The 27,525-nt window shown below is 37.5% G+C and overlaps 2 pseudogenes; both read left to right on the plus strand.

Annotated features, from left to right (window-relative positions):
* Window positions 1–24,635, plus strand: part of LOC139902457 (uncharacterized) — a 186,616-nt pseudogene extending 161,981 nt beyond the window's left edge.
* Window positions 2,883–5,566, plus strand: LOC139896404 (U4/U6 small nuclear ribonucleoprotein Prp31 homolog; annotated as a pseudogene).
* Window positions 24,636–27,525: the final 2,890 nt, after the last annotated feature.

Below are 27,525 nucleotides of genomic sequence, written 5' to 3' on the forward strand. Positions count from 1 at the left end.
ATAATAGTTTCTAGCTAGAAAATTCGAAGTCAAACTATCATCCGCCACGTTATCTAAAACAGATCCTTGATGCCTTTCTTCAACCTGAGGTGACGAGTCAGTACATTCACAAGAGCTCGACCCGAAACTGTACAATGGTGTCGTTCCTGCCCATAATTTACAAGGAGAAATTTCTTTCGAAATATGTTTGTAGTGTTCACCAGTGTTTGGAGACTCGGTTTGTTTTGGAGAGGGTTGGTCAACTTTTTGACTTTTGTTTTTCATCAAGTAATGTACGGTCTTGTTTCGGACGATGTAAAAAACTTTTCCGGGAACCATAACAGATTCAGGACGAGTGATACAATGTCTAGGATTCTTCTTCATGATTTCAGCTGCTGTTATTGATCTTCGGTCATACTCGACGTGCTTACCTGGATGCACCAATTTAAGCACACCTTTCTCTATTGTTGAAGCTCCCATTATTGTTCTATCGCTTTCAAAGTGTAAAGCTTACAAAAATTGAAGGATATCAGTCTTATAGTTTTTTGTGTTCTTAGATTTATTGATTATTGGATAAAAATGTATCTTGATAGATATTGGTTTAAAGTTCATTTGATGAAGTTTTTTTTGTCTCATAGAGGCCAGCTGGTAACTATAACTGTTGTCTTTTTTGGTCATTCTAAAATCAAACAATGACTTATAGACTATTTGAACTACTTGTACCTAATTTTTTCACTACTTATATTAGATATGATATCTTAGGCTCGTTGTGGAATTAACCTATGGCTTTTTCTCTTGTTTTTTCATTAATTTCGTAAGGCAAGTCGTATACGTGTGAGCGTGTCAGTAGAGTACTTGCCAGGACACAAGTAAAAACAAAGTTTGTAGCCTATCTGAATGTGAATGTAGAACAATGTGTTATTTTCACTATATTTTTGTGATTTTTGTCGCACTCATATTTGTTACAAAGTAATGTACTTGAAGTTGACTAAGTATTCATAATACAATAAATAAAGTTGCTGATCCTTGTTTTATAGATTATATAAATAATCAAATGAATATGACAAGAAAAATAGAAACGAAAGAACAAATGACTGATAGGAAACAAAATAGCACATCAGATTCGTATATAACAATGATTAAATAATAATGAAGAACAATGGAATTATAAAGAAATGAAGGTTGCGTAATAATGTCATTTTCAACCCGTCGGAGGCTAAGAAGAACTTGGTGTTTGACTCGATCCGTAGTTACTCGTTTAATTGGATGAATAATAGAGCAAAATGTAATCTCAATTGGAACCACTGGCTGAAAAAGCTATTGTAATCTTTTGTTGTATTGTTTGGTGTTTGATCACTCTAGTGCGTTGCTAGGGGGTCTCACCTTTTTTAATAAAATTTGCCATTCCAAAAAAAAAAAATATATATAAATAAAGCTTACAAAATCACTTGAGGAGATAAGCTTCTTGCCCCTAAGTCTAACCGACTACAAAACACACACCTAAATCTCTCTGTCATAGTGACTATATATTACGGAGTATTCCCTCACAAGCCGAATAACTAACTAATTGATCTGAGCCTAATTCCTTCTTGGTAGGCTTCCATGTAATGGGCTTGGGTTAATCCTTCTTGGGCTAGATGAAGAGGTTAACTGGTTGATCTCTATCAATGACACATAGAAACACATCTTAATTAATTAGTATATTAATTAATTCATGTATGTATTTTTACAAATTATAATTGAATTATAATTCAATCAAATTAGATGGGTTTGTTTTAGATAAGTATATTACAAAATATAAGGGAAATTGTTGAAAATACACTTTTTTTTTTTTTTTGACTTCAAACAAAATACACTTTTTTTAAAAAATTGTCTTTTTACACCATTCGGTAGACGGAATTTCCGTCTACCACCTTTATCTGTCGTCTACTACCATTTTTACAAAGTAGTCGATGGTGAGATAAAGGTAGTAGACGAATTCCCGTCTACTGGCAGGGTTAGTAGACAGCGAGAACAAAGCAGTAGACAGACATTTACAAAGTTGTCGACCGTCTACTGCCTTGTTGTTTCTGTCTACTGCCTTGTTGTTGCTGTCTACTCCCTTGTTAGTGTCTACAAGGCATTTCCGTCTACCACCTTTATCTGTCGTCTACTACCATTTTTACAAAGTAGTCGACGGTGAGATAAAGGTAGTAGACGAATTCCCGTCTACTGGCAGGGTTAGTAGACAGCGAGAACAAAGCAGTAGACAGACATTTACAAAGTAGTCGACCGTCTACTGCCTTGTTGTTGCTGTCTACTGCCTTGTTGTTGTTGTTGTCTACTCCTTTGTTAGTGTCTACAAGGCAGTAGACAGCAACAACAAGGCAGTAGACAGCAACAACAAGGCAGTAGACGATCGACTACTTTGTAAATTCTGTCTACCACCTTTATCTCACCGTCGACTACTTTGTAAAAATGGTAGTAGACGACAGATAAAGGTGGTAGACGGAAATCCCGTCTACCGAATGGTGTAAAAAGACAATTTTTTTAAAAAAAAGTGTATTATGTTTGAAGTAAAAAAAAAAGTGTATTTTGAACAATTACCCAAAATATAATTGCCTCATGCACATCACAAGGAATTGAGTTGTAAATAAATTGTATTCCGTATATCTTGTGCCTATAACCCACCGACTTTGAACTCGGTTAACATAATACTCCTTACTCGTATATATGTTTGCCTAATTCTTGTTTTGTGATACGCGCAAAAAAATTAAAAACCCTAACTTTCTTTTTTCCTGCCGCATACGGAAACAAACGTAAACCAACGAATTTGGTTTTTTCTTTCGACAAAGAATAGAATACATATATTATTTTGGGTTTACTCCTACTATAATTATACCCTTCGAATTCGGCTATAGTATATGGCAAATCTAGTAGATTCGCTTCTAGCAGATCTTGAGAATCTTTCCGACAATGATAACGAAAACTTGGACGCCATGGAAGATGATGATGTTAGTGGAGATTTGGGTGATATAGAAGCTATGATCAATTACGATGATCTCGATAGTGTCTCAAAGTTACAAAATACACAGAGATATATCGATATCATGAATAAAATTGAGAATGCTCTTAATAATGGATCAGATACAGAGCACCAGCTGATTGCCGAATGTAATAAATTTTCGGTTTTAATTGAAAATGAGATTGTTAATTGTTAATATCCATAATTTCATTCGTGATAAGTACCTCCTCAAGTTTCCTGAGCTTGATTCTCTTGTGCGCCACCCAATTGATTATGCACGTGTGGTGAAGAAGATCGGTAATGAAGTCGACTTAACCCTTGTAGATTTTGAAGGGCTGTTACCATCAGCTACTATTATGGTTATATTGGTTATTGCATCAACTACGAGTGGCAAACCACTTCCTGAACATGTTCTTGAAAAGACCATTGAAGGATGTGATCGAAATCTTACGCTCGATGAATCAAAGAAGAAAGTTTCTAATTTTTTTGAAAGTAGAATGGGGTACATTGCACCAAATCTTTCCGCCATTGTTGGGTGTGCAGTTGCTGCAAAACTGATGATGACAGCCGGTAGTTTATCATCTTTAGTAAACATGTCTCTGTTGTAGGATCGTTTAAGGTCCACCACCATGTACAACATATAAGCTCATGAGTTCCACATTACTCTAAAACCAATTGGTGATAGAGGGAGGTTCCCATAAGCTTATATATGCACATTTGTTTCTTTCACTTTCTGATGTGGGACACAATGGATCGATTAGCTCCAACAATCACCCCCTTAATCGATTCATTCCACGCTACTTCCACATACACGTTCAATACCATCTCGACTCTTCCCGGACACCCGACTTCCTCCTCGGTCACGTCCATAGTCATCTCGGTTTGAACCTCCGCTACCATTCTGCACCGTCCACACATCTGGGCTATAACTATGCTCGGATACCATTTGTAGAATCGTTTAAGGTCCACCACCATGTAAAACATATAAAAGCTCATGAGTTCCACATTACTCTAAAACCAATTGGTGGTAGAGGGAGATTCCCATAAGCTTATATATGCACATTTGTTTCTTTCACTTTCTGATGTGGGACACAATGGATCGATTAGCTCCAACATCAGTTTCGTGTTGGTTATCTTGAGCAAACGGAGGATATTCAGTCTACGCCTCCTAGTCTAAAGAAGCGTGCATGTCGGGTTTTGGTGGTAAAATCAAGTCTTGCAGCACGTGTAGATTTAGAAAGAGGTGATCCATCGGGAAGCACAGGAAGAAAATATCGTGAAGAAATTTGTAACAAGCTTGAAAAGTGGCAAGAGCCACATCCTGCAAAGCAACCCAAACCACTTCCCGTTCCAAAATCCGAACCTAAGAAGAAAAGAGGTGGTCGTCGGCTTAGGAAGATGAAGGAGAGATATGGTATGACGGAGATGCGTAAACTGGTGAACAGAATGCCGTTTGGAGTACCTAAAGAAAGCTCATTGGGTGATGGACTAGGACAAGGATACGGTATGCTTTTTGGAAAGTTGCGTGTATCAGCTGCTCGGAACAAGCTCGCATAAAAAGTTCAAACGTAAGCAGTATAGTTAACCAAGTGCTGAAATCGAATACTTAACCAAAGTTGTTATTGATGTTTTCTCTGTTTTTGTCAAGCTAGGATCATGTTCTCATTAGCTTAATTAGCTACTGCAACTTGATAAAATATTGTTGAATTTTGAATTTACTTTGACATGTATTAAAGATAAAGATTCCAATATAGACCGAAATAACTTGTTTATGGAGTTTCTAATGCAGGACATGTTGCATGACAATATTTGGAAAAAGTTGCCCATATTTGTTTTTCCATCCAATATGCAAAAGTCAGGTTTAAACTGTATGCCAATCTGTTAATATTTGGGACGAAGTTAAAATCATTTTGAAATTAAGCATATTGAAACTCTTATGAGCTTGTGACAGTGGATCGGAGCAAGTAGATGGTGTTCTTAAACTTAGTTTATATATAATTCATACAAATGTAGTGAAATTTGTCTCACGGTATGTGTTTGTAGATACAAGGTGTAGTCTTTTGGACTGGAATGAATGTAAATGGTACATAATATTACTAGGTGTTGCTAGTGCACTAGTTTACCTTCACAGTCATGCTATCGTACACAGTGACGCGAAACTTAGAAACATTATTTTGAATGGAATTCTGGCCCTAAACTGTCAGGTTTTGGGTTAGCAATGGCAATCAACAAGGCTGGCTACATTCAACATAGTAGTAAAAGTTGCCAATTAGTCGGATTTGGGGACTAGTCGGACCTGAATAGGCCCAAGTCGGTCAAATTTTCCGATCAACACAGGTCAATCGCAGTTAAAGTCGTTCAACCGATCAAAAGTCAGATTTAGTCGGTCAAAGTTGAATTTTTTTAGTCTGATTTGTTCATAGGCTACAAATTAGTGTTGATGAATGGCTAAGCAGAGAAGAAGCCAGAAAAGCTAAATGCAGACGACAAATCAGAATGTTGTATCATCCACTTGATCATCAATTCTATATTGATGCTCTGAACTTAGGCATAGATGTTGATCAGTATATGAAAGCCAGTTAGAAGATTCCATACTAATAAGGAGAAAGTATTATTTTATGAAGTTGTACAACTGGATATGGATCTTGAGCAGTACTACATTCTGATGAGTACTGTTGATGGTAGGCAGCTTATCAACACAACACGTTCCTTAGACATTACCATGAAAGAATACATCTTGAGTGTTCAGCTCGAACAACAAGCTAGGAATGATGCTGAGTATGCTGAAAGATTGAGGCTTAGGGAACAGGAGGAAAGAATGGCTGCTGATAAGCTTCAAGCTGAAAAATCACTTAAATTAGCAAAAGCCATTGCTAGAGCACAGGACAAGGTCTTGGACCAAATTGAAGCTGTTGAAAAGGCACCCAAGGTTGACCCAAAAGCGGTTGCCAGTACACATGCCTTGACTGAAAGAACTCTTAGATGCAAATATGCTGATGTTATGACACGAAGAGGAAATGCTGGTAAAATCATTAAGTGTCACAGAGGATCTGGGAGAACTTTCAGTATCAACAAAGACAATAGAGTTCATGAGCAAGTAAGGTAGATCTGACAGACCTAAGATTATTTGGTTTCTCTGAATGGATCGAAATGTTGCAGCACTACATTAAAGTGAGCTTAAGAAAATGTTGATTCCGAAGATCTATTTATAAAAGCTGCTAAGTATGGAAATGCACCGGTAGTGAATGTGAATATGGATGATGAACTATCCAATAAGAAGAAGTAGAAATCTACTGGTGGTCCATTCAGAAGACATCCTATCATTTTACCAGAACGTATTGACATCAATATTGAATTTTTTTACATATAATTTTATTAATTTGTGTTTTAATGGTAACATATGATGTTTTTTTATCATGTATTTGTTCATATTTTCTAAGGATTACACTTATTATCTCTTTGCCTATCTATTTTTTGATGGTTCCGCTTTTAGTTAGTTACCTTTGTGTAAGTACAACGATGATTCAGTTTTATGGTACAATTTTATGATCTGTTGTTTCACAGTTCATTCTTTTTGCCTTTTCATGATTGTACAAATGTTTTTTTTTTTTATTTCTTTTATGGTGACAAGGTGCACGTGAAGGGAATTAATTGAGAATGAGCTTTTAAATATCTTAATAACTACATCTAAATTCCAACGATAGTTTTAGTCTAAATTACCTTTTCAAACCTTTCCAAACCATCAATTATTTTAAGAGGTGTAGTATACAATAATAAATCTCACAATCCGCTCACTTTTTATTGGTTCATTGTAATTTTCTTATGAATTTCCTCAGCTTGCTAGGAAAAAAAAAAGATTATTGAAATGGCAGAGGGGGTCATTGTTACTTCAGTTGCTGAAAAAGTAGTGGACTCGATGTTTGTTGTCGCCAAGAAGGAGATCGATTGGTTACATGTGGAATTGCAAACAACATGTTGAAAAGTTCAAAAGTGAAGTTCAAAAGCTCAAAGATATGAAAGGAAGGATTCAACAAAAAATAGAATTAGCTAAAGATAAAGGAGATAATCTGGTGCATGGTGTGGAACAGTGGCGGAACTTGAACTCGGACACAGGTGGGGCGGGGGTAAAAAAATTTTAAATCTTTCATGCCCAGCAGGGACGAACACTAAGAAAAACCTTATTTTTTAGTAATTTTTTTTTTAGTGTAAAAATTTTTGTTCCGTAAAATCCAGGGTGGGCGGGCGCCACCTTTGGGATACACAAAGATCCGCCCCTGGTGTGGAAGAGTGGATCGATGCAGCTGCTGCAGAAATATTAAAAACTGAAGAATTTACTACAGAAGAAGCTAATGTAAAATAGGCTTGTTTTTTAAAGGGATTGTGTGGTAACTGGAGCACTCTTCATCATTACGGTAAAAAAGGCAACACATACTGCACCTCTTACGGAGCTCCAAGAACATGGCAAACCTTATGAAAGTTGTGTATCTGTGGATACTCTTGCACCTGGAATACTTGACTTCTACAAAACAAGAATCTTATTGATATTTTGACCCACAATTCAGCTTTGGATAATATCATTAAAGCTATTAATGATAATAGCAAACAAGTTATTGGAATCTATGGTGTAGGAGGTATAGGAAAAACTACATTGGCCAAGGAAGTTGCTTTAACAGTAAAGAATATGTTTGCTAATGTTACATTTACAACTATCTCTAAAAAGTTTGACGTTGAAAAGATCCAAAAGGATACTGAAAATGCAAGAAAGAGAATTATAAATGGTGATAAGATTCTAATAATATTAGATGAGGTGTGGGAGGAATTGAATTTAGATGAATTGTGCATTCTGTGTGGTATTCAACACATGAACTATTGACATCTAGAAGCAAACATGTGTGTGAGAATATGAATGCTCAGAGTGTAATCTGTGTGAACTCTTTGCCATTAGAAGAAGCATGGATTCTTTTCAAACACGTTGTTGGTAACAAACTGGAGACCGACACCGATTTGACTTCAGTTGCAACTTGCCACTGGTCATTAACGTGATTGGAAAAACCTTGTAAAACAAAGGCATCAGTTCATGGAAGGCAACTTTAACTCAGTTACAGAAAAATGCTTTGAAAAACAAAGATGTCGATGCAACAATAAAGACGGTATATAACCGTTTGAAGCTAAGCTATGATTTTCTTGAAAGTGAAGCCCAATGGTGCTTCTTAAAGTGTAGTTGGAAGAATTACGCATTCACTTCACGGTCCATTGCAAAGATGTTCACAAGTGTCTTGCTGCAGGGAACTGTTTGTCGAAGCTCACATGTTTGGAATTATTAGTTCTAAGTCTTCATGCCATTCCCCAAGGTTTTAATTTTAATACACTTAAAGGATTTGTTAATGTATGTAGGCTTCGGTAGAGGCTTACTTGGTGGTTAAGTTAGGGTTTGGCCAACTCTAATTTAAATGGGCCGGGCTTAGGTTAATTAGACTAGGGTTTGTCTTAATCCTTGTCTATAAATACTCTCTCATATGTACATGCTTTGTGATCAAACCAAAATCGTTAAGTGTGATTAGATTTCGGGTTTGAGTGCTAAATTTGGAAAAAAGAGTAGGTTGATTGTTTTAACTCCAATAATTGTGCAAACCCTGATTTGGAATCTGGATTCCAAGGGCGTAAAACAACCAAGTGAATTAACCTTATTCGATCGGAATCGAATAAGTTAATATCTTAGTGTGGATTAACTCAGATGGTGATCGGAGCACCGATCGGAATTAAGTTAACGACTGGAGTGACGTTTGCCGTAATTGATTTTGGCAGAGTAACGTTTATGCATCCAGTGTTATACAAATGAAGGATTTCACTTGCGTATTTATAGATGTTATGGGGGGAATGACGACGTGGCACATGTCCCTTTCATGTTTGTAACGAACTTTGTCAATCCCGAGAGGTGACGTGGCACCTGTCCCTTTCATGGGGAATAACAGATCCTACCGAACTTCCCTAGATTTGCGAGCTGACGTTGCATGCAACTTGCTTGCATGCTTGTTCCGTTATCAAGTGGTCATTCCGGGACAGAATGACTGTTCCGGGGCAATGCATTCTCTCCCGGGACATCGTGCTTGTTCCGGGAGTGTCTTCATGTCGGTTTAGTATGCCGGGACGGTAGCGTCGGTGGGTTGGTTCTGGCTAAGGCATCACGATGCTCTCAGTCTAGCCGGGTAGGTCTCGTCAAACACTTGTTCCAAGTGTTTCTTCACGGTCATGACTATGATGATTGGCTCTATGGTGCCCAGTTATGATTATCATGACCGGTTGTAAGGTGCCGGTTGCGTGTATGTCATCCAGGCTCTTAATCTTGCCATTTGCCCGTCATGGTAGAATATCCGGGAAGACGCCAGACAGATGACGAGAACAGGAGTTGGCAATCCGGTACGCGTAGTGCCGGGTATGATTTTGCCGAGATGCTGGTCTATTTTGAGATGGATCATTATGCGTATCATTAAGTCCCCCCAGTTTGAGGAGGGTAGCCGGAACGGGTACCGTTGTCAAACTTCCGAGACAAGGCCACGCTTTCTTATTGGATGTGCATTTAATGCTCGTCAGCGTGAAAAGACAATTTCTGCAAATTCGCCTCCCTTTTCGTGTTCTTTCCGTTTTTCAACTTTTAGAACGGCGTTCAAGAGATTTTCTTTTGCCCTTTTAATCATTACTTTTGTCGATCCATATTTCGATCTGAACCGTTGGATCAGTTTTCTTAAAACCTATAAATAGCTTCCATTTTCCAATATTTCTACTTTTTACAGCCTTTGTGCCCTAAACGCTTCTTCTTCAAAAACCAACAGTTTTCTTACGAAAAAAGGTACCTTTTCTACTTCTTTCTTCTTTCACTTATTTTTCTTTTTGTGTTTTCGTTCATATGGCGGATCAGTCTTCCACTTCTACTGTAGTGACCCGAACTTTTCTATGTTTATATATATTAATTGAGATTGATATTTACATGATTAAATGTTTCCAACATGTTAAGCAATCAAACTTGTTAAGACTTGATTAATTGAAATATGTTTCATATAGACAATTGACCACCCAAGTTGACCGGTGATTCACGAACGTTAAAACTTGTGAAAACTATATGATGACATATATATGGATATATATATAGTTAACATGATACTATGATAAGTAAACATATCATTAAGTATATTAACAATGAACTACATATGTAAAAACAAGGCTACTAACTTAATGATTTTTAAACGAGACATATATGTAACGATTATCGTTGTAAAGACATTTAATATATATATATATATATATATATATATATATATATATATATATATATATATATCATATTAAGAGATATTCATACATGATAATATCATGATAATATAATAATTTAAAATCTCATTTGATATTATAAACATTGGGTTAACAACATTTAACAAGATCGTTAACCTAAAGGTTTCAAAACAACACTTACATGTAACGACTAACGATGACTTAACGACTCAGTTAAAATGTATATACATGTAGTGTTTTAATATGTATTTATACACTTTTGAAAGACTTAAATACACTTATCAAAATACTTCTACTTAACAAAAATGCTTACAATTACATCCTCGTTCAGTTTCATAAACAATTCTACTCGTATGCACCCGTATTCGTACTCGTACAATACACAGCTTTTAGATGTATGTACTATTGGTATATACACTCCAATGATCAGCTCTTAGCAGCCCATGTGAGTCACCTAACACATGTGGGAACCATCATTTGGCAACTAGCATGAAATATCTCATAAAATTACAAAAATATGAGTAATCATTCATGACTTATTTACATGAAAACAAAATTACATATCCTTTATATCTAATCCATACACCAACGACCAAAAACACCTACAGACACTTTCATTCTTCAATTTTCTTCATCTAATTGATCTCTCTGAAGTTCTATCTTCAAGTTCTAAGTGTTCTTCATATATTCTACAAGTTCTAGTTACATAAAATCAATAATACTTTCAAGTTTGCTAGCTCACTTCCAATCTTGTAAGGTGATCATCCAACCTCAAGAAATCTTTGTTTCTTACAGTAGGTTATCATTCTAATACAAGGTAATAATCATATTCAAACTTTGGTTCAATTTCTATAACTATAACAATCTTATTTCAAGTGATGATCTTACTTGAACTTGTTTTCGTGTCATGATTCTGCTTCAAGAATTTCGAGCCATCCAAGGATCCGTTGAAGCTAGATCCATTTTTCTCTTTTCCAGTAGGTTTATCCAAGGAACTTAAGGTAGTAATGATGTTCATAACATCATTCGATTCATACATATAAAGCTATCTTATTCGAAGGTTTAAACTTGTAATCACTAGAACATAGTTTAGTTAATTCTAAACTTGTTCGCAAACAAAAGTTAATCCTTCTAACTTGACTTTTAAAATCAACTAAACACATGTTCTATATCTATATGATATGCTAACTTAATGATTTAAAACCTGGAAACACGAAAAACACCGTAAAACCGGATTTACGCCGTCGTAGTAACACCGCGGGCTGTTTTGGGTTAGTTAATTAAAAACTATGATAAACTTTGATTTAAAAGTTGTTATTCTGAGAAAATGATTTTTATTATGAACATGAAACTATATCCAAAAATTATGGTTAAACTCAAAGTGGAAGTATGTTTTCTAAAATGGTCATCTATACGTCGTTCTTTCGACTGAAATGACTACCTTTACAAAAACGACTTGTAACTTATTTTTATGACTATAAACCTATACTTTTTCTGTTTAGATTCATAAAATAGAGTTCAATATGAAACCATAGCAATTTGATTCACTCAAAACAGATTTAAAATGAAGAAGTTATGGGTAAAACAAGATTGGATAATTTTTCTCATTTTAGCTACGTGAAAATTGGTAACAAATCTATTCCAACCATAACTTAATCAACTTGTATTGTATATTATGTAATCTTGAGATACCATAGACACGTATACAATGTTTCGACCTATCATGTCGACACATCTATATATATTTCGGAACAACCATAGACACTCTATATGTGAATGTTGTAGTTAGCTATACAGGGTTGAGGTTGATTCCAAAATATATATAGTTTGAGTTTTGATCAATACTGAGATACGTATACAATGGGTCGTGGATTGATTCAAGATAATATTTATCGATTTATTTCTGTACATCTAACTGTGGACAATTAGTTGTAGGTTACTAACGAGGACAGCTGACTTAATAAACTTAAAACATCAAAATATATTAAAAGTGTTGTAAATATATTTTGAACATACTTTAATATACATGTATATATTGTTATAGGTTCGTGAATCAACAGTGGCCAAGTCTTACTTCTCGACGAAGTAAAAATCTGTGAAAGTGAGTTATAGTTCCACTTTTAAAATCTAATATTTTGGGATGAGAATACATGCAGGTTTTATAAATGATTTACAAAATAGACACAAGTACGTGAAACTACATTCTATGGTTGAATTATCGAAATCGAATATGCCCCTTTTTATTAAGTCTGGTAATCTAAGAATTAGGGAACAGACACCCTAATTGACGCGAATCCTAAAGATAGATCTATCAGGCCCAACAAGCCCCATCCAAAGTACCGGATGCTTTAGTACTTCGAAATTTATATCATATCCGAAGGGTGTCCCGGAATGATGGGGATATTCTTATATATGCATCTTGTTAATGTCGGTTACCAAGTGTTCACCATATGAATGATTTTTATCTCTATGTATGGGATGTGTATTGAAATATGAAATCTTATGGTCTATTGTTACGATTTGATATATATAGGTTAAACCTATAACTCACCAACATTTTTGTTGACGTTTTAAGCATGTTTATTCTCAGGTGATTATTAAGAGCTTCCGCTGTCGCATACTTAAATAAGGACGAGATTTGGAGTCCATGCTTGTATGATATTGTGTAAAAACTGCATTCAAGAAACTTATTTTGTTGTAACATATTTGTATTGTAAACCATTATGTAATGGTCGTGTGTAAACAGGATATTTTAGATTATCATTATTTGATAATCTACGTAAAGCTTTTTAAACCTTTATTGATTAAATAAAGGTTATGGTTTGTTTTAAAATGAATGCAGTCTTTGAAAAACGTCTCATATAGAGGTCAAAACCTCGCAACGAAATCAATTAATATGGAACGTTTTTAATCAATAAGAACGGGACATTTCAGTTGGTATCCGAGCGTTGGTCTTAGAGAACCAGAATTTTGCATTAGTGTGTCTTATCGAGTTTGTTAGGATGCATTAGTGAGTCTGGACTTCGACCGTGTTTACTTGAAAAATGATTGCTTAACAAATTTTGTTGGAAACTATATATTTTTAACATGTGAATATTATGTGATATATTAATCTCTTAACGCGTTTGATATTATGTGATAGATGTCTACCTCTAGAACAAGTCCCATTGACTCACCTAATAATAATGAAGAGTCAAATGTAAATTGGAATGATTCGTGGACTGATTCACAAGTTCCCGAAGAAGAACCGGAAGAAGAGTCGGAACCGGAAGAAGAATCGGAACCGGAAGAAGAATCGGAACCGGATGAAGAAATAGAACTGGTGGGGGAAATAATAAAACGGTTAAGTAAAAGAAAATCCTCAACCAACCGACCAAGGTTAATTATGGTCAATGGTGTTTCCGCCAAGGAAGCAAAATATTCGGAGGATTACCAATTCTCCGATGAATCAGATTCCGACGAGAATTCCGATGATGTTATAGAAATTACCCCAACTGAATTTAAAAAGGCAAAAGAAAATAATAAGGGAAAGGGCATAAAAATAGAGAAATCTAACTCCAACCCCGATGAACTTTATATGTATCGTCAACCCCCGAAGTCCTTAAGTTGTAACAATGACCCGGGAACCTCAAAACCACCAGGTTTTTCTAAACCAATGTGGATAACGACGGCTCGTATTAGGGGAACATCATATATCCCTAGAAACTTGGCAAAACGAACCAAAACTGAAGAAGAAGAAACAAGCGAGTCGGAATAAGATAGTTGTATTCATGTGGTGTAATATATGTAATATAGTGTGCTTATGCTTTATGATATATGTAAAAATTGCTTGTATTAATAAGTATTTTTTTTATGAATCTAACTCTTGTCTATTTTACAGTATAAAAACACAAAATGGATAGACAACCCAATATTTTAAGAGACCTACCCGGAGACATGATTGATGAAATCTTGTCTAGAGTCGGTCAGAATTCTTCGGCACAACTATTTAAGGAAAGATCAGTTTGTAAGACATTCGAAGAACGTTCCAAGAATGCCTTGGTTTATAAAAGGCTTTCGTTCGAAAGATAGGGGATATCACATTGGGAAATCCATAAGTTACGATGTGTTTACTTTGACGCATATATTGCGGGGAACCCAAATGCTATTTTACGCAATGGGTTAAGAAATTATTTTGACTCAATATATCCGAATATTGGACTTCGTGATTTAGAAAAAGCGGCTAACATGCAACATAAAGAAGCATGTTATGCTTACGGATTAGTAATGTTCGCTTCTCACCAAAGTGAGAACAAGAACATCGGCCTACAACTATTAAACAAAACGTTTCCACAAGTGACGGAGTCGGTAATTGGGGTAAGAAATGAGGTTTTTAGATTGTTACGGGACTGTTGGACATTACGTAACCCTCGTCCCTTTGACGACGTTACAACACGCTGTCTTATCAATGGCCATAACGGTTATGTTCCACAAGACCAAGGATGGGAAGTAATCCTAGTAAAACCAGAATGCATGACTTGTTTCTGGACGTATGAATTACGTGTCTTTATTGCCTTTGCTGAACGACTTGTGTACTAGCTAGAATTATCTTCACAACCATCTTGTATCAAATTTATTGTGTGCTATATTTCATGCTATATGTAAAATAAGCGGTATTGTAAGTTTGTAAAATATTGTGTAAAAGTTTGAACACGAAATATTATTATAATCAGTTTTTTATATAGAATTGTAGTAGTTGAATTGTATATTAGCTACTAAGTATGAACTTAACGGGTAGGTACTACCCGAATTTAAACTTATAAAACGCTAATATGAAGAAAAAGCTTTTATAAATGAGTTCATATTATGCTACGAAATACTATTAACTACTCTTAATATTCTGTATGATTAACCTGTTCCATTTGATTATTTTGAAGGAAATGGCACCGACTACTCGACACACCGTGAATATGAATGAAGAGGAATTCCGTACTTTTCTAGCTTCAAACATAGCCGCAGTACAGGCTGCGCTACATACCAACAATAACCTTGGATCTAGCAGTACAGGAAATCGTGTAGGATGCACCTACAAAGAATTCACTGCCTGCAAACCTTTGGAATTTGATGGAACCGAAGGACCGATCGGATTGAAACGGTGGACCGAGAAGGTCGAATCGGTGTTTGCCATAAGTAAGTGTACTGAAGAGGACAAAGTGAAGTATGCTACGCATACCTTCACAGGTTCTGCGTTAACATGGTGGAATACCTATCTAGAGCAAGTGGGACAAGACGATGCGTACGCACTACCGTGGTCAGCATTCAAGCACTTGATGAACGAGAAGTACCGTCCCAGAACCGAGGTCAATAAGCTCAAGACAGAACTTAGAGGGTTATGAACCCAAGGATTTGATATTATCACGTACGAAAGACGATTCACAGAATTGTGCCTATTGTGTCCGGGAGCATTCGAAGATGAGGAAGAGAAGATCGACGCGTTTGTGAAAGGATTACCGGAAAGAATCCAAGAAGATATAAGTTCACACGAGCCGCCTCCATACAACAGGCATGTAGAATGGCTCACAAACTAGTGAAGCAGATTGAAGAAAGAATTAAAGAACAGACTGCTGAAGAGGCCAATGTGAAGCAAGTCAAAAGAAAGTGGGAGGAAAACGGTGATAAGAATCACCAATACAACAACAACAGCAATTACAACAATAATCGCAACAATTATCCTAACAATCGCAACATCAATCGCAACTACAACAAACGACCCAACAACAACAACAACAACAACAGCAACTACAACAATCATCCCAACAACAATAATAACCGCAACAACAACAACAATCAGAAGCAGCTATGCCAAAGGTGTGAAAAGTATCACTCGGGGTTCTGCACCAAATTTTGCAACAAGTGTAAAAGAAATGGTCATAGCGCGGCGAAGTGTGAGGTCTACGGACCAGGGGTTAATAGAACGAAAGGAACAAATGGTGTCGGAACGAGTAATGGCGGAGCAAGTAGCGTCGGAGCAAGTTATGCCAATGTAGTTTGTTATAAATGTGGAAAACCGGGCCACATTATTAGAAATTGCCCGAACCAGGAGAACACGAATGGACAAGGCCGCGGAAGAGTTTTCAATATTAATGCGGAAGAGGCACAGGAAGACCCGGAGCTTGTTACGGGTACGTTTCTTATTGACAATAAATCTGCTTACGTTTTATTTGATTCGGGTGCGGATAGAAGCTATATGAGTAGAGATTTTTGTGCTAAATTAAGTTGTCCATTGACGCCTTTGGATAGTAAATTTTTACTCGAATTAGCAAATGGTAAATTAATTTCAGCAGATAATATATGTCGAAATCGAGAAATTAAACTGGTTACTGAAACATTTAAGATTGATTTGATACCAGTAGAGTTAGGGAGTTTTGATGTGATAATCGGTATGGACTGGTTGAAAGAAGTGAAAGCAGAGATCGTTTGTTACAAAAATGCAATTCGCATTATACGAGAAAAAGGAAAACCCTTAATGGTGTACGGAGAAAAGGGCAACACGAAGCTACATCTTATTAGTAATTTGAAGGCACAAAAACTAATAAGAAAAGATTGCTATGCTGTTCTAGCACACGTCGAGAAAGTACAAACTGAAGAAAAGAGCATCAATGATGTTCCCGTCGCAAAAGAATTTCCCGATGTATTTCCGAAAGAATTACCGGGACTACCTCCACATCGATCTGTTGAATCTCAAATAGATCTTGTACCAGGAGCTGCACCAATAGCTCGTGCTCCTTATAGATTCGCACCCAGCGAGATGAAAGAACTGCAAAGCCAACTGCAAGAACTATTAGAACGTGGTTTCATTCGACCAAGCACATCACTGTGGGGAGCTCCTGTTTTGTTTGTCAAGAAGAAAGATGGTACATTCAGGTTGTGTATCGACTACCGAGAGTTGAACAAACTTACCATCAAGAACCGCTACCCACTACCGAGAATCGACGACTTATTTGATCAACTACAAGGCTCGTCTGTTTATTTAAAGATTGACTTACGTTCCGGGTATCATCAAATGCGGGTGAAAGAAGATGATATTCCAAAGACTGCTTTCAGAACACGTTACGGTCATTACGAGTTTATGGTCATGCCGTTTGGTTTAACTAATGCACCAGCTGTGTTCATGGACCTTATGAACCGAGTGTGTGGACCATACCTTGACAAGTTTGTCATTGTTTTTATTGATGACATACTTATTTACTCAAAGAATGACCAAGAACACGGTGAACATTTGAGAAAGGTGTTAGAAGTATTGAGGAAGGAAGAATTGTACGCTAAGTTTTCAAAGTGTGCATTTTGGTTGGAAGAAGTTCAATTCCTCGGTCACATAGTGAACAAAGAAGGTATTAAGGTGGATCCGGCAAAGATAGAAACTGTTGAAAAGTGGGAAACCCCGAAAACTCCGAAACACATACGCCAGTTTTTAGGACTAGCTGGTTACTACAGAAGGTTCATCCAAGACTTTTCCAGAATAGCAAAACCCTTGACTGCATTAACGCATAAAGGGAAGAAATTTGAATGGAATGATGAACAAGAGAAAGCGTTTCAGTTATTGAAGAAAAAGCTAACTACGGCACCTATATTGTCATTGCCTGAAGGGAATGATGATTTTGTGATTTATTGTGACGCATCAAAGCAAGGTCTCGGTTGTGTATTAATGCAACGAACGAAGGTGATTGCTTATGCGTCTAGACAATTGAAGATTCACGAACAAAATTATACGACGCATGATTTGGAATTAGGCGCGGTTGTTTTTGCATTAAAGACTTGGAGGCACTACTTATATGGGGTCAAAAGTATTATATATACCGACCACAAAAGTCTTCAACACATATTTAATCAGAAACAACTGAATATGAGGCAGCGTAGGTGGATTGAATTGTTGAATGATTACGACTTTGAGATTCGTTACCACCCGGGAAAGGCAAATGTGGTAGCCGATGCCTTGAGCAGGAAGGACAGAGAACCCATTCGAGTAAAATCTATGAATATAATGATTCATAATAACCTTACTACTCAAATAAAGGAGGCGCAACAAGGAGTTTTAAAAGAGGGAAATTTAAAGGATGAAATACCCAAGGGATCGGAGAAGCATCTTAATATTCGGGAAGACGGAACCCGGTATAGGGCTGAAAGGATTTGGGTACCAAAATTTGGAGATATGAGAGAAATGGTACTTAGAGAAGCTCATAAAACCAGATACTCAATACATCCTGGAACGGGGAAGATGTACAAGGATCTCAAGAAACATTTTTGGTGGCCGGGTATGAAAGCCGATGTTGCTAAATATGTAGGAGAATGTTTGACGTGTTCTAAGGTCAAAGCTGAGCATCAAAAACCATCAGGTCTACTTCAACAACCCAAAATCCCAGAATGGAAATGGGAAAACATTACCATGGATTTCATCACTAAATTGCCAAGGACTGCAAGTGGTTTTGATACTATTTGGGTAATAGTTGATCGTCTCACCAAATCAGCACACTTCCTGCCAATAAGAGAAGATGACAAGATGGAGAAGTTAGCACGACTGTATTTGAAGGAAGTCGTCTCCAGACATGGAATACCAATCTCTATTATCTCTGATAGGGATGGCAGATTTATTTCAAGATTCTGGTAGACATTACAGCAAGCATTAGGAACTCGTCTAGACATGAGTACTGCCTATCATCCACAAACTGATGGGCAGAGCGAAAGGACGATACAAATGCTTGAAGACATGCTACGAGCATGTGTTATTGATTTCGGAAACAGCTGGGATCGACATCTACCGTTAGCAGAATTTTCCTACAACAACAGCTTCCATTCAAGCATTGAGATGGCGCCGTTTGAATGCACTTTATGGTAGAAAGTGCAGGTCTCCGATTTGTTGGAGTGAAGTGGGGGATAGACAGATTACGGGTCCAGAGATTATACAAGAAACTACCGAGAAGATCATCCAAATTCAACAACGGTTGAAAACCGCCCAAAGTCGACAAAAGAGCTACGCTGACATTAAAAGAAAAGATATAGAATTTGAAATTGGAGAGATGGTCATGCTTAAAGTTGCACCTTGGAAAGGCGTTGTTCGATTTGGTAAACGAGGGAAATTAAATCCAAGGTATATTGGACCATTCAAGATTATTGATCGTGTCGGACCAGTAGCTTACCGACTTGAGTTACCTCAACAACTCGCGGCTGTACATAACACTTTCCACGTCTCGAATTTGAAGAAATGTTTTGCTAAAGAAGATCTCACTATTCCGTTAGATGAAATCCAAATCAACGAAAAACTTCAATTCATCGAAGAACCCGTCGAAATAATGGATCGTGAGGTTAAAAGACTTAAGCAAAACAAGATACCAATTGTTAAGGTTCGATGGAATGCTCGTAGAGGACCCGAGTTCACCTGGGAGCGTGAAGATCAGATGAAGAAGAAATACCCGCATCTATTTCCAGAAGATTCGTCAACACCTTCAACAGCTTAAAATTTCGGGACGAAATTTATTTAACGGGTAGGTACTGTAGTGACCCGAACTTTTCCATGTTTATATATATTAATTGAGATTGATATTTACATGATTAAATGTTTCCAACATGTTAAGCAATCAAACTTGTTAATACTTGATTAATTGAAATATGTTTCATATAGACAATTGACCACCCAAGTTGACCGGTGATTCACGAACGTTAAAACTTGTGAAAACTATATGATGACATATATATGGATATATATATATATAGTTAACATGATACTATGATAAGTAAACATATCATTAAGTATATTAACAATGAACTACATATGTAAAAACAAGGCTACTAACTTAATGATTTTTAAACGAGACATATATGTAACGATTATCGTTGTAAAGACATTTAATATATATATATCATATTAAGAGATATTCATACATGATAATATCATGATAATATAATAATTTAAAATCTCATTTGATATTATAAACATTGGGTTAACAACATTTAACAAGATCGTTAACCTAAAGGTTTCAAAACAACACTTACATGTAACGACTAACGATGACTTAACGACTCAGTTAAAATGTATATACATGTAGTGTTTTAATATGTATTTATACACTTTTTAAAGACTTAAATACACTTATCAAAATACTTCTACTTAACAAAAATGCTTACAATTACATCCTCGTTCAGTTTCATCAACAATTCTACACGTATGCACCCGTATTCGTACTCGTACAATACACAGCTTTTAGATGTATGTACTATTGGTATATACACTCCAATGATCAGCTCTTAGCAGCCCATGTGAGTCACCTAACACATGTGGGAACCATCATTTGGCAACTAGCATGAAATATCTCATAAAATTACAAAAATATGAGTAATCATTCATGACTTATTTACATGAAAACAAAATTACATATCCTTTATATCTAATCCATACACCAACGACCAAAAACACCTACAAACACTTTAATTCTTCAATTTTCTTCATCTAATTGATCTCTCTGAAGTTCTATGTTCAAGTTCTAAGTGTTCTTCATATATTCTACAAGTTCTAGTTACATAAAATCAAGAATACTTTCAAGTTTGCTAGCTCACTTCCAATCTTGTAAGGTGATCATCCAACCTCAAGAAATCTTTGTTTCTTACAGTAGGTTATCATTCTAATACAAGGTAATAATCATATTCAAACTTTGGTTAAATTTCTATAACTATAACAATCTTATTTCAAGTGATGATCTTACTTGAACTTGTTTTCGTGTCATGATTCTGCTTCAAGAACTTCGAGCCATCCAAGGATCCGTTGAAGCTAGATCCATTTTTCTATTTTCCAGTAGGTTTATCCAAGGAACTTAAGGTAGTAATGATGTTCATAACATCATTCTATTCATACATATAAAGCTATCTTATTCGAAGGTTTAAACTTGTAATCACTAGAACATAGTTTAGTTAATTCTAAACTTGTTCGCAAACAAAAGTTAATCCTTCTAAATTGACTTTTAAAATAAACTAAACACATGTTCTATATCTATATGATATGCTAACTTAATGATTTAAAACCTGGAAACACGAAAAACACCGTAAAACCGGATTTACGCAGTCGTAGTAACACCGCGGGCTGTTTTGGGTTAGTTAATTAAAAACTATGATAAACTTTGATTTAAAAGTTGTTATTCTGAGAAAATGATTTTTATTATGAACATGAAACTATATCCAAAAATTATGGTTAAACTCAAAGTGGAAGTATGTTTTCTAAAATGGTCATCTAGACGTCGTTCTTTCGACTGAAATGACTACCTTTACAAAAACGACTTGTAACTTATTTTTCTGACTATAAACCTATACTTTTTCTGTTTAGATTCATAAAATAGAGTTCAATATGAAACCATAGCAATTTGATTCACTCAAAACGGATTTAAAATGAAGAAGTTATGGGTAAAACAAGATTGGATAATTTTTCTCATTTTAGCTACGTGAAAATTGGTAACAAATCTATTCCAACCATAACTTAATCAACTTGTATTGTATATTATGTAATCTTGAGATACCATAGACACGTATACAATGTTTCGACCTATCATGTCGACACATCTATATATATTTCGGAACAACCATAGACACTCTATATGTGAATGTTGGAGTTAGCTATACAGGGTTGAGGTTGATTCTAAAATATATATAGTTTGAGTTGTGATCAATACTGAGATACGTATACACTGGGTCGTGGATTGATTCAAGATAATATTTATCGATTTATTTCTGTACATCTAACTGTGGACAACTAGTTGTAGGTTACTAACGAGGACAGCTGACTTAATAAACTTAAAACATCAAAATATATTAAAAGTGTTGTAAATATATTTTGAACATACTTTAATATACATGTATATATTGTTATAGGTTCGTGAATCAACAGTGGCCAAGTCTTACTTCTCGACGAAGTAAAAATCTGTGAAAGTGAGTTATAGTCCCACTTTTAAAATCTAATATTTTGGGATGAGAATACATGCAGGTTTTATAAATGATTTACAAAATAGACACAAGTACGTGAAACTACATTCTATGGTTGAATTATCGAAATCGAATATGCCCCTTTTTATTAAGTCTGGTAATCTAAGAATTAGGGAACAGACACCCTAATTGACGCGAATCCTAAAGATAGATCTATCGGGCCCAACAAGCCCCATCCAAAGTACCGGATGCTTTAGTACTTCGAAATTTATATCATATCCGAAGGGTGTCCCGGAATGATGGGGATATTCTTATATATGCATCTTGTTAATGTCGGTTACCAGGTGTTCACCATATGAATGATTTTTATCTCTATGTATGGGATGTGTATTGAAATATGAAATCTTGTGGTCTATTGTTACGATTTGATATATATATGTTAAACCTATAACTCACCAACATTTTTGTTGACGTTTTAAGCATGTTTATTCTCAGGTGATTATTAAGAGCTTCCGCTGTCGTATACTTAAATAAGGACGAGATTTGGAGTCCATGCTTGTATGATATTGTGTAAAAACTGCATTCAAGAAACTTATTTTGTTGTAACATATTTGTATTGTAAACCATTATGTAATGGTCGTGTGTAAACAGGATATTTTAGATTATCATTATTTGATAATCTGCGTAAAGCTTTTTAAACCTTTATTGATGAAATAAAGGTTATGGTTTGTTTTAAAATGAATGCAGTCTTTGAAAAACGTCTCATACAGAGGTCAAAACCTCGCAACGAAATCAATTAATATGGAACATTTTTAATCAATAAGAACGGGACATTTCATCTACTAGCGTAGGTGTTCCTGGAACTTCTGGTAGATCTTTTGTAAATGTTAATGAAATTAGGAGTCTAGTATGCGATGAATATCTTGACGAGATGGTACAAAAGTACCCGTTTTTATCTCGTTACTCGTTGAGGGTGCCCGATGCCATCCATAGGGCCCATAAGCCTCCTCCAGGCATGGTTACCTTTTATGTACATACCATTAGTGTGGGAAACTATTCTGAATTTATGTATCAGTTTTTTGATCATTATGGCATAGCACCTGTGCAGGTACATCCCCATGCGTACAAAAAATTGGTGATGTGGGAGATGTACCTCAACCACTATCACATTCTTCCTACCGTCCGTATGTTCCGATTCTGTTTTACCGTCTCGAGGTCTGAAATTGGATGGTTCACCATCAAACGGAGAGCAGAAATCAATTTTACTGGGGATATGGACATGTCATTGAAAGAGTGGCGGGAGTCTTTCTTTTTTGTTGATAGGAAAGGACTGCCACCATGATTTGTTAGGCTTTGCGAATGGGCAACTGACGTAAAGAAAAGAGCCAACAAAGTCCCGACTCTAAATGCTGCCGAGAAGGCGTGTATAGGGGCTATTCGGGGGTTTAGGTTTCCACAGCGTCCATACCCAGAGGCTATGCTCGTGTTGGGCGGAGTCAGCCACCAATGGCCAGACCCGAATACCAAGCCTGTTCTTCGTTTTAATGGAGCAGGTGAAGACTGATCCCAGCCAACTGTTACATCGCTAGGTTAATTTATCGTGTACTAACCTTGTTTTTGTTTGATGTTTATACAACAGTGATGGAGTTTGCTACCGCATTGGGCTTTGGTGATCTTACAGACATCTGGGTGGAGAGTGTCCCGGTTAATCCTGGAGAGCAGCCGGATGTTGTGCCGCAGGACTTGGAGCACAATGTTGGTGACGGGACTGATTTGGTTCTTCCTGGTCCTGACGTACCGGGTGAGTATTCCGTGGTGAAGAGGAAAATCCATGAGCTTCCTCATCTTTGGAAGAAAGCTAAAGGTGATTCTTATTTTAGTGAAACAAAAATCTCTCCTCTCATTATTTTTTAGAGGGTAAACATTTTGATTTGTCTTGTGCTTATCTTTGACTGCTTTTTGTTCTGCAGCCGTTGCTGAGCCATCTGTGACCAAGACGGAGCCTTTGAATATAGGTGATGCTGAACAGTTCGACCTAGAGAGCATTGGTGAAATGCATTTCCAGGTGTCTATTGGTGATGATCTTGTTCGTGCTTTTTCTCAGTTGGATATTGACTATCCTAGTTGCGCAAGTTTTCTGGAAAAGGACGCTTCTTCCTCCCTTCGCCAATCGGCATCTGCCCTTTCTTGTGAGGACTCTTTGGTTATTCGAACTCGGGCGCTGATGGCGATAAATACACTTATTCAGGATGGGTTTAACCGGGAGAGGCGGTCGGCAGATCTGGAGCGTCAACTTTTAGCTGCCCGTAATGAGTTGTCCCAGGCTCCCCTTGCCCGGGAAGTCGTTAAAAGTTTGGAAACTCAACCGAGGGTGGCTAAGGAAGAGCTCAACCAGAGGGAGAGGGAGGTTGTTGCTGCCCGATAGGAGTGTAAACGTTTGCAATCTACCTGCTATTTTGAAGAAAGCTATCAATTCCCCCACTGTGAAGATGCCCTTTCAGGACTACTTGGATAGTGTCGCGTCGGACAACTTTACCCATGCCGTTAGGTTGATGCAGAAGCATCATGCTAGTGGGGTTACCTCCTTTCATCCTGAAATTGCTGAGAAGTTGAAACCAACTGCCTTGGAGTCGGTTCAAGCTTCTGCAAAGGCTTTAAAGGAGATTCGTTTTGGTAGTTTTGAAGACGTTTGCGCCAATGATGATACAACCGCCCAGCAGCTTTTAGATTTTAATTTCTGAAAATTTGTACTGCACAGTTGTGCATTTTTTTGGGTTAAGCTTGTAATGAATCACGTACAGTTGTTAATGAAATGTTACTTTCCAGTATTTTGTTGGTTTTTCTTGAGTTGAACTAGTTCATATCTTCATATGTATGCCTAGAAATACATTTGTGTTAGTTTTGGCTTGTACACCGTGCAGTCACGCGTGTTTTTGCCATCTACTCATTGGCCGTTTATCAGTATAAACTTGTACCGGCGAGGGCTAGGCAATCACCTCTTAAGGGGGTACGAAACGTGCATGGGACTTATGTGGATGTCGAAATCCGTTTTGCTGCTAGCCATTTATAGTTGTGTAAATATTGTGAATAACGTAATGACAAATTTATTGCAAATGATAAAAAGCTTTTTGTTAATTCCTTGAAAAGGAAAAACATACATCAGTTCTTTTATTACAGGAAAAAGATAAAAGATCAAGATAACCGTGCATTGAGGTGATCAAGTTCAATCACGGTACCTATCGAAACCTCAGTTACTATTTCAGCCACTTTCATTTTCCTTAACCGCTATCTTGTCTCGGTTGAAACTTTCTCGACTTTCAGTCCTTGAACATTTGAGTGTCGGACTAAGGGGTTTAGTCTTTCCGCACATGCCATTAAAAGATTTCTCCCACTCTGACCGGCGACATTGGCCGGCAATCGCCTTTTCTGCTTTATGAAGCATGTCTGAACTTCTGTTGTCGGGATGTGCCGTCGGGGAGAAAAAGGTTAGCCTTTTAAGAACAGAAACACGTTCTTCCTCCATGACATGGGGTGTACTCCATGACTCGTTATCTTGCATGTCTTGAATGGCTTCGTTACCAGGAAAAGGGTGTCGGGTGGAGTGAACCGTTACCACGCCTTGCCGGATTGGGAGCTTGAGTATGCCATGAGCGGTAGACGCTATGGCACCGAACTTTTTGAAGAATTTCCTCCCCAGTATTACGTTCGTTGTGGTCACGGATTTGACGACATAGAACTCAATTACTTCGCTGCGAAGATAGGGTCGAGTGCCCACCGTGACCGTTGCCTTGAGCCTTCCAATTGTTTCTTCAGCGTGACCAGAGAATCCAGAGATGATGGCACTAGATTGTCTCATTTTCCTCCCGACACACTTGGGTAGCCGGGAAAGGCAATGAGCGTATAACACTTCAACTTCGCTTCCCGTATCGGTGTACATTTCGTTCACCGGGAATCCAACTATCAGCCTGGTAATGACTACCGGTTCATCCCACGAGTACCATGTTGGTATTCCCGGGAAAGTGTTGGCAGCGTCTTTCCAGGAATTCTGTGGGGCAAACTCGTCCTTCTGAACATTGATCATGTTGATAACGACTTTATCCTTCACTTTCTCTCGCTTCTTCCCGTCTTCCTTCTGCCAACTGAATGTTTTGTTGGGGTCAGCCTTTTTGAATTTCCTTCCGAACAACAAGTGGTTGAGTTCACCTGCTTTAATCTTAGCGATGATTTCATGTATTAGCGCCTTACACTCATCGGTGTCATGGCCATTGTCTTCATGGAACTCGCAATACTTGTCTGACTTTTGACCGTCACGTTTCTCCAGTGGTGACGGCGGAGTAAACTTTGCCTTCACGGGTTCTGTCAATAGTATCTCCCTTGGAGTTTTGGAGAGACTGTCAATTAGAGACCCTTTGTCATACGGCTTCCAGCTACCTTTGTCATGCCTATGGCTGTTATGACTCTTGTCGTGACTGTTGTGATGCTTGCTGTGGCTTTCGCTGCACCTACTGCTATCATGGCGGTGTCTGCTATCGCTTCTTCTCTCTTCTTCTCTTTTCCTCTCTTCTCAATGATACCCGGCATGTCTCTCCCTTCCCGAGTGTTGGTATTGCCTGGCTACCATTACGGCATCTACAAATGTACCCGAGATGTTCCAACGGAGTTTCGAGAGAAGTGACGGGTGTGCGTCTTTGTCCAGGCATGTGATAAATCCGGAAATCTGTTGTGTTTCTGGGAGCCCTGGGATTTTCTGACATTCCAGCATATACCTCGTGATGAAGCTCTTGATTTTCTCTCCCCGGTACATCGGGATTTCATGAGCATACAGATGCGTATACGTGTGTCGGCGGAGGTTCTGATATTGCATGAGAAACTTTTCTCGCAAGTCCGCGAAGCAAGTGATACCGTTAGGTGGTAACTTTTCAAACCACTCCCTGGCGGCCGACTGTAGTACCGTCGGGAAGAGATGACACGCCACCTCGTCACTCCAGTGATGAGTTTTCATGGCACCCTCAAAGATTTGCAGGAAATCGTCTGGGTTGGTGGCGCCGTTATACACCCCCAAAGTGACCGGTATGACGATGTTAGCGGGGAGAGTGCAGCTAGCAATTCGTTCGCACAACTTCTGGCTAGTAGCTGATGTTTCGACCGGTCGCTTTGCTTTGTTACCGGTGATTAATGCAAAGAGATTTTCGAGTGTTGTCCCCTGGACGGCGGGTTGTGACAGGGAGTGTTTGTATGCCGGCGGCGCAGCTTGTACGAGGAGCTCGGTCAACCATGCATTTGCAGTATCCTTGTTGTAACGACCCGGATTTTTC

This window comes from Rutidosis leptorrhynchoides, chromosome 3, assembly GCF_046630445.1.
Source record: "Rutidosis leptorrhynchoides isolate AG116_Rl617_1_P2 chromosome 3, CSIRO_AGI_Rlap_v1, whole genome shotgun sequence".
Taxonomy (NCBI): domain Eukaryota; kingdom Viridiplantae; phylum Streptophyta; class Magnoliopsida; order Asterales; family Asteraceae; genus Rutidosis; species Rutidosis leptorrhynchoides.